This window comes from Zingiber officinale, chromosome 4A (genome assembly GCF_018446385.1).
Source record: "Zingiber officinale cultivar Zhangliang chromosome 4A, Zo_v1.1, whole genome shotgun sequence".
Taxonomy (NCBI): domain Eukaryota; kingdom Viridiplantae; phylum Streptophyta; class Magnoliopsida; order Zingiberales; family Zingiberaceae; genus Zingiber; species Zingiber officinale.
The window spans coordinates 64,998,101-65,006,858 of record NC_055992.1 but is presented as its reverse complement, the minus strand read 5'-3'; the positions used below and the strand labels follow the sequence as shown (position 1 = coordinate 65,006,858).

Here is an 8,758-nt window from a genome sequence, read left to right as displayed (position 1 = left end):
AAGCATTCTTTGGATAAACTTCTGGGCTATGGTGAGTCACACGGAACTCATTAAAGTAACCATGCCTTCGAGGTTTTCCAAATAGTCCTAACCATTAAACTTAATACTAAACCTTGGTCTAACTAGTTAGGATCCATTTAAGGGTAGCTTCGGTCAGTTCCACTTGGCCAAATGCACCAGGTCGAAGTCATATCTTCCTAGACATGCGATGCCCAAGCTTCCCTAACGTACTATCATCCAAAAACTTCACCAGTACTGTGGGTCAAGTTAAACTTAGTCCATTTTATCTAACCTTAATTACCCCGCCGGGTAGACTACTCTTATTTACCCATTTCGGGTAGATTAAGTTTGGTTACCCAGTCGGGTAGTTTAGTTGCGGGTTCCAGCTATTCTGGATCCTCTTTCTATTTCGAATTTTAGTTTAATTTTGAATTTTAAGTTAATTTCGATAGTTTAATTTTGAATTTTAACTTAATTTCGAATTATTATTTGGATTTTAATTTCAAATTTTAATTTAATTTTTAATTTTTAATTTTTATTTGAATTTCAAATTTATTTGAATTTCGAATTTTAATTTAATTTCAAATTTTTAATTGAATTTTTAATTCTGAATTTTTTATTTCGAATTTTTATTTAAATTTCAAAATTTTAATTTAATTTCTAATTTTTAATTTTAATTTCAAATTTTTGTTTTAATCGTTTTTCTTTTTGCTCCCCCTGGATCATAGCCTCGATATGGTCTATCGAGGTAATGTATTTGATCCTTAGGAACCCAATACTGTCCGAGTCCAACTTGATTGATCAGGTTGGACTTGGCAACCCATGCTTGGACCATTTTTCTATTTGTTCTTTGTATTAGAGATAAATAAGACTTATACTTCGTTTTTGATTTATATCCTAGTCCAGTTTGATTGTAGATTGCCCTTTGTGTTCCAAGAATCAAGTCAAGATTCTTGGATCCCAAGGAAAATCGTTCTAAGGTTGTCTTCAAATCTTTGACTTGACTTTTTAGGTTGGAATTCTCTTCCTCAAGTTTTTGACCTTGAGTAGAGGTTCCAGTCTGAACTGGATCAGTCAAGGATTCGTTATTAGTCATTTCTTTAAGGAGTGTTACCTCCTTCAGTAGTGACTTGATTCTAATTTTGGACTTAGCTACTTTATGCATTAAATAATTAATCAAGCTGTATAAACGGTTTGTACTTACAGAGGGGTTTGGCCCTTCGGAAACGGATGCGGATCCGTGGCTTCTCTCGGACTCAGCTTCCGATTCGTCCTCACTTCCGGATTCATTGGTGTGGTCCCGGGCTGTCAACACGAGAAAATTCGTCTGCTCAAGTTCTTCGTCATCGGATTCCTCGGAAGAAGACTCGTCCCACGTTGCTTTCAAGGCCTTCTTCCTCCTTGGTTTCTTTGGATCTTTTTGGTTCGGGCAGTTAGCCTTGATGTGTCCCTTCTGATTGCACCCGTAGTAGGTCACTTCGAATTTGACCTTCGAGCTTGATTGGGCTTCTTTGGACTGGATGGCCTTTCTGACATCCTTTTTGTTGAAGCCCTTCTTTTTGTAGAGTTTCTTTACCAGGTTGACTATTTCGGTTGTAAGCTCATCATCGTCTTCCGAATCTGGTTCTTCTTCTTCTGACTCAGGTTCGGTTCTGCGCTTTATCTTTGATTCGCGTACTCTTCCTGTTCCTGCAACCAAAGCCAACCCTTTCTCGGTTGGGCGTGCATTAGTCTGTTCATGAAGATTGAATTCTGCAAAGAGTTCATCTAACTTAATAGTAGACAAGTCCTTAGAAACCTTGTAGGCATCTACCATGGATGCCCACAAGGTGTTCCTCGGAAAGGCGTTTAGAGAATACCTTATGATGTCCTGGTTATCTACCTTTTGTCCAATTGCATGAAGACCGTTGAGCAGATCTTGAATCCGGGCATGGAGTTGGGCAGCTGTCTCACCTTCCTGCAGTTTGATATTAAATAATTTATTAAAAATTAGGTCTCATTTACTTACTTTAGTGTCAGACGTTCCTTCGTGAAGTTCAATGAGCTTCTCCCACAGCTCCTTGGCACTGTTGAAGGGGCTGACGCGGTTGAGTTCTTCTTTTGATAGACCACACTGGAGGGTGCAAGTCGCCTTGGCATTAGCTTCCACTTTCTTAATCAGAGATGCGTCCCAGTCCTCGTAGGGTAGTGGTTTGCCGGCGCTATCAGTTGGTAGTTGGAGGCCGGTTTTGACAATCATCCAGACTTCAAAATGAGTCTGGAGATATGCATCCATCCGACCCTTCCAGTACCCGAAGTCATCTCCGGTGAATAGCGGGGGACGGGCTGTACTGTAGCCTTCTTGAAGGGTCATTTAGATCAACTATATAAAACAAATAAACAATAAGAAAATCCCAGGACTTGGTCCTGGATTAGTAGAGCGGTATGAAAAAATAGATCACAAACTCGGGTGGTGTTGCACCAACCTCGAGCAGAAAACCGATTCGAGAAAAAGAATTAGAATATGGCTATAAAGCCAAATTCTAATCGACTCCAAAAAATCTGAAAATACCACGAAAAAAAAAATAAATTATTTTGAATGGTGGCTGCACCGATTCAAAATGACCCCGCTTTGATACCAATTGATGGATCGAAAGCGCTAGAGGGGGGGGGGGGGGTGAATAGCGCTCGTGGCTATTTTTCGCGATTTAAATACAGAGTTGAAATGCAGCGGAAAGTTAAAGCAAACACACAGAGACGCAAGTGTTTTACTTCGTTCGGAGCCTATAGCGACTCCTACTCGAAGGCCCGCGGTCCTTGACCGCTTTCGGTGGGCAACAACTATAATTTCGGAATGATTACAAACTGGAGTACAATTAGTACAATAAAGAAACTATACCAACGAACAAGAAGAATAGTGAACTTTGGACTTGATTCGTTGAAGTAGCAGAGCGTTGTTGAGGCGTTAACAGCAGTACACTGAAGAGCTCAGTTTTCTTGTTCGGAATTTGATGTTCTGAGCTGCACCTCGAGGCCTCCTTTTATAGCTCTGTGAAATCTGATTCAGATCCCCAAGTCTCGGGATCAGATTTGACCCGAAGCGGATCGGTCGACCGATCCCCATGTTCGGTCGACCGATCAGATGACCTCCACCACATTTGACGCATCTAATCCGTCCATCCATCGCTCCACTTCGATCTGGTCAAACTCTATGCCTGGGTTCGGTCGACCGATCCCAAGGTTCGGTCGACCGATCAGTCTCCTCTGACCCGCACACCTTGGCTTGATCCAGTCGACACCTATCCCAGGTTCGGTCGACCGATCCCGAGGTCCGGTCGACCGATCCCTGGTCGAACCCGGCCCATCTTCTGGAGATCTGATCTGGTAGCTTGAAGGTTCGGTCGACCGATCCCAAGGTTCGGTCGACCGATCCTGGTCATTTCTAACCCTACATAAAACTGTTAGTTACCTGCAAAACAGAGTTAGAACACAATAAATATAATTGTTAGTCATCGGATTGACCGGGTCTGACTTCAAGTTTCCTACCGGAAACCCTAGGTCGACCCGACGCCTACTGTTCCCTCTACGGGGAACGCGTCCTCACCTACTCCACTCAGGAGATTTTACCTGATACCAGTCCGGTCCTCCAGACCGACTGGACTTTACGCCTAGGGTTACCACCCCCTAGGACCTAGGGTTACCGCCCCCTAGGGTTTCTCTCCACCTAGGGTTACCACCCCCTAGAACCTAAGGTTACCGCCCCTTAGGGTTTTCCTCCACCTAGGGTTACCACCCCCTAGGACCTAAGGTTACCCCCCCTTAGGATTTTCCTCCTGGATAACCGCAGTTAGGACTTTCCTGCTCACTTGTTTAAGCTCATTAGATAACAAAACATCTTAACTTGAACCCTTTGACATAATCAAAACATCGATTCGATCGTCGGATGCTTCCTGCACCAACATAGGGACCCCCGTCGCAAATGTAGCTAGTTAGCTACTATGCAACTATCCCCTCGACCACTCGAGAGAGTTGTAGTTGGAGTGGTGTACAATCTGTCACTGACCCGACCTCTCGACCATACAGGGGTCATGGTGCAGAGGGGTGGGCGGGAGTGACCATCCGTGCATACACTATTATTATACTTGCTTTGGCTACTGCTGTTTACATATGTTGTTATTGCTTACTTACTGCTGTTGCTCACTTATGTTGTTATGCTTGCTTATGTTGAGATATACTCTCGTTGTAGGTGTTTAGTCCTTGGTTTACTTATTGGAAGTTTGCATATACCTTACATATTTCCTCTGTAGTTATGAGCAGTACTGTAGCAAATTAGTATTACTTCTAACCTTCTATTACTAGCCTAGGATATGGTTTCAGGTATGAGCATTTATTATGATTTTGTTTTAGTATCTGCTATTCCTCTTATGAGACTGTATACTCTTGGGTCACTTTCTATTTGTATATTATGTTCATGCACTATCTTTTCTTACCCGCTGAGTTCCAATGCTCACCACCCCACAAATTGATTTTTCTTTTGCCAGGTAGCAGGTAGATGAATTATGGATGCTTGGAGAGTCCCGATTGCCGTTCCCACTTCCCACATCATATCTGAGGACATTTATTGGTTTTATTTCCTCTTTACTTGTATTTTTAGTATTCAGCAATTTTAGTATTGTATGAATTTGTCTGTGTTTGGAGTTTGATTCGTGGTGTTTTGCTATCGTGATCTTGTGGTTGTGTAAGTCTAATTGTCTAGTAAAATTTAGTTGTGGATTGTGTGTTTTCTCTTCATTTTTTCGCTGTGCTTTTAATACAGCCGTGTGGGTTGAATATTAACTATGTGGTTGTTTCATTGATTTATGTCTGGCCGGGTAGGCTATGTTATATAAACTATGTGGTTATGTATATTGTAGCCGTGTGGGCTGATGAATATGTTATATGTTGTTTGTGTATGTATATTGCTTTATATTGTCACCGGTACAGGAGAGATGCTGTCGAAATTTTGTCGGTAGGGCTGGGGGTGTGACAAATTAGTGGTATCAGAGCCATGTTTGCGATGCCTATTTTTCGTATTTTGGATTTTTGAGTTAATCTGATACCAATTTATGGTATCAGAGCAGGTTTATGATGTCTATTTTTTTTCGTGTTCTGTATTTTCGAATTAATCTGATATCAATTAGTGGTATTAGAGCAGGTATACGATGTTTGTTGTTTTTCGTGTTCTAGATTTTTGAGTTAATTTGATACCGATTAGTGGTATAAGAGCAGGTTTCGTGATCTAGATTTTCGAGTTGATCTGATACCAATTTAGTGGTATTAGAGCATGGCTTGAATCAAATGGTGGGTTTTGTGTTTTGAGATTTCGATCTTGTTTCGATTTATGATTTTTGAGTTAATCTGATACCAATTTTTAGTATCATAGCAGGTTTACGATGTCCATTGTTTTTTCATATTTTGTATTTTCGAGTAAGTTTTATGATGCCTATTTCAGTGTTTCAATTTTTCCTTTCGTAATTTGGTATCTCGATGTGACATTTTCAATTTTGGGATCAGGCAACGGCAGGAATCTCCAAGCTATAGGAGGTATGTGGTATACCGTTATCATACACTTTTGTTATTAGTTGACTAGTTGTTTATACCATGTATGACTTGTGTTGTGTCAGTTATTGGTTAGATCAGGTGCAGCGATAGGTTGTCTTTTAATGATCTATTAGTGGATATATGACTTGATGATCTATTGTTTGGTATTTGATGTTGATGGAAACATGAGGAGTAGCACTTGTGCGATATTTATGGATTTGGTGAGTTGTAGTTTGTGATCCGATTATGGATAATATGAGTCCTTGGTTTTACCATTTAGGTTTACAGAGCTCTAGATGTTTTTATGGACTCGATGTATTTGGTATTCCTAGGGTGTTTGGATCGGTTTCCACTGTCTTTATTGATGACGTTATGATCTATTCCCGATCCGAGGTGGATCACGTACACTATCTTCGCATGATTCTAGAGATGTTTCGACGGGAACATCTATATGTGAAGTTCGGTTATACGTATTTTGATTGACTTCTGTGAGATTTCTTATATACATGGGGAGGATATGATGATAGTGGATTATGGATTACAGAGGTAGTTGATTTATTCATAATTGGTTAGGTATCAGAGTGGCGTAGCGGAAGCATGGTGAACTCATTACCCACAGAGTTATCATTATCCACTTTGAAGTGAATCATTTTATAGTTTTATAAGAAAATCTTTAATCCCTCAAGGTTAGGGATTCTTGGTTGGAGTAGTATATGAATATGTTGAGTAGTTGTTACCCTTAGATGAGGTTCACTAAGTTGAGTAGTAAATTTGGGGACCAAATTTTTATAAGTGGGGGAGAATGTAAAATACAGCACCCAGATAATAATTAAATAATAAGGTTTAATAAACAAATAAACTTAACAGAATTTTTTAGGAATTTATAGAAATTTTCTGGGAATTTTTCTGAACTTGTATGGCGTATTTCGAGTGGAAGAATTTATAGGTTTAGGAAAAGCCTGTTTGGAATACCCATTTATTAGGGAGTTGATTATTTTAATTAACCTAAGGTTTAATTTTAATTACCTTAAGTTTTAATACTGAGCCCTAATCCTTTCTTCTTCCTCACCAGATTCTTTTTCCCTTGCGCCGACTTCCTCTCCTGAACCTATCGCGACATCTTCCCCACCTCACCGTTGCCTCTCCCTTTCCCTCCCCCTCGCCGAACTCCACCTCCTCGTGCCCTAACTCACAACGCCGAACTCCTTCCCTCTCCCTCGCACGAACATCCTAGGATGATGCTGGCCTCTCCTTACGCCAGCACCAGAGACGCTGCACCACCATCAGTCGCGATGAGCCCCACCCGCCGACCTCTCCTTCATTGCGCCGCTCCCCTTCCTCACAATCTCTCCACGCCGATCGCCTTCCCACACGAGCCCACCTCCCCGAGCCTGTCGCCCCCTCTCCACCGCCGACCCCTACTGACCTCTCCTTCTCTCTCTCGAATCACAATCGCGGCCTCTCCTCCTCACGCGAGCACCACAGCGTCACCGTTCGATGCTCTAGCATCGTCGATTCCAATCAACCCACCTCCGATCAAGAGGAGGATCGGAACCCTAGATTTTCCCTTGCTGCATCATGCCCTAATTTCCTAATGCCACGAGCTACCTGCCCAGATCTTAGCTGGGAGCAGCGGTTTGCCTTGCTATGATTAGGAGTTGTCAACCCCAGACGTCGGGTCTTTGTTGCCAACTGTTATTGCCGGAGATGAAGGGAATTTGGGTAAGTTTAGTTTAAAGGTAGCTGCATTTAGTCTTGATTTGGATTACAAGGCTAATCAATTGATTCAATATTTGGATTGTTAAGGATTACAGGAGAAGTAGAGAATAGTTGTAGATCATCACTGTTGGTTGTAAGCCACTTCCAGCGCTACCTTGTTGCCAAATTTGGGGTAAGACATGTTGAGATTTGATTTTATTTATGCTTTGGGTTCGCTAAATAGTTAATGATGATTAATGGATGGATTTGATGAGTATGTGGATAATCCATTATTAATTGGATCATTAGGTTGGATTTTTTAGGGTTTGGCTTGCGTTATCCAATCTATGTTAGATCTAACTGTTGACTGTGTACTTATATCAGGATTTTGATTCGGGACGAGCTTCTCGATGTAGGACTTTGATTCGATCTTCTATTGAAGGCAAGTACTTCTTGATTTGTTTCTTTTAGTACTTTGACCTTGGTGCATGAACTATTGTGGATAAGTAACTATTTTACCTTGACTCCACTCTTATTTTCCTGCGCTTGATACTTCCACTCAAACCTTTGAGTTATTCATTTTTATATCCATACAGTTTCTCATTGTTATCCATTATACGTAGCAGATACTAGATATCATGTTTACTTGTTTTGATTATTGTTTATTTATGTACTGTATTGAGCATACTGGCTTCATGTAGTATACATAATTTCTGCTTATATTTGTATGATGACTGTTGCATTTGGCACATCATATCATAGCATGCATGTCAACGAAAAATTCTCTCTTGCGGTCGAGAGAGTCATTGACCAGGGCCGCATCCTCGACCACTCGAGAGAGAGGTAGCTGGAGTTGATGCCGCTTGTCCTGTCGTACTTCCACTCAGTCACTCATAAGTAGTGATAGCTGGAGTTGCGAGTAGCAGGGACCCCCATCGCAGATGTAGCTAGTTAGCTACTATACAACTGTACTCTCTGCCACTCGAGAGAGTGGTAGCTGGAGTGGTGTACAATCTGTCACTAACCCCGCCTCTCGACCATACAGGGGTCATGGTGTAGAGGAGTGGGCGGGAGTGACCATCCGTGCATACACTGTTATTATACTTGCTTTGGCTACTGCTGTTTACATATGCTGTTATTGCTTACTTACTGCTGTTGCTCACTTATGCTGCTATGCTTGCTTATGTTGAGATATACTCTCGTTGTAGGTGTTTAGTCCTTGGTTTACTTATTGGAAGTTTGTATATACCTTACATATTTCCTCTGTAGTTATGAGCAGTACTGTAGCAGATTAGTACTACTTCTGACCTTCTATTACTAGCCTAGGATATGGTTTCAGGTATGAGCATTTATTATGATTTTGTTTTAGTATCTGTTATTCCTCTTATGAGACTCTATACTCTTGGCTCACTTTCTATTTGTATATTATGTTCATGCACTATCTTTCCTTACCCGCTGAGTTCCAATGCTCACCACCCACAAATTGGTTTTTCTTTCGCCA

At 41.3% G+C, this 8,758-nt stretch overlaps 1 long non-coding RNA gene across 1 annotated transcript; it reads left to right on the top strand.

Moving 5' to 3' along the window:
- The first annotated feature begins 6,983 nt into the window (after nucleotides 1-6,983).
- LOC121973335 lies at nucleotides 6,984-8,170 on the top strand. The gene is made up of 3 exons (XR_006109518.1): nucleotides 6,984-7,281; nucleotides 7,366-7,450; nucleotides 7,642-8,170. It is a non-coding gene; the product is annotated as an uncharacterized LOC121973335 (long non-coding RNA).
- The last annotated feature ends 588 nt before the right edge of the window (nucleotides 8,171-8,758 follow it).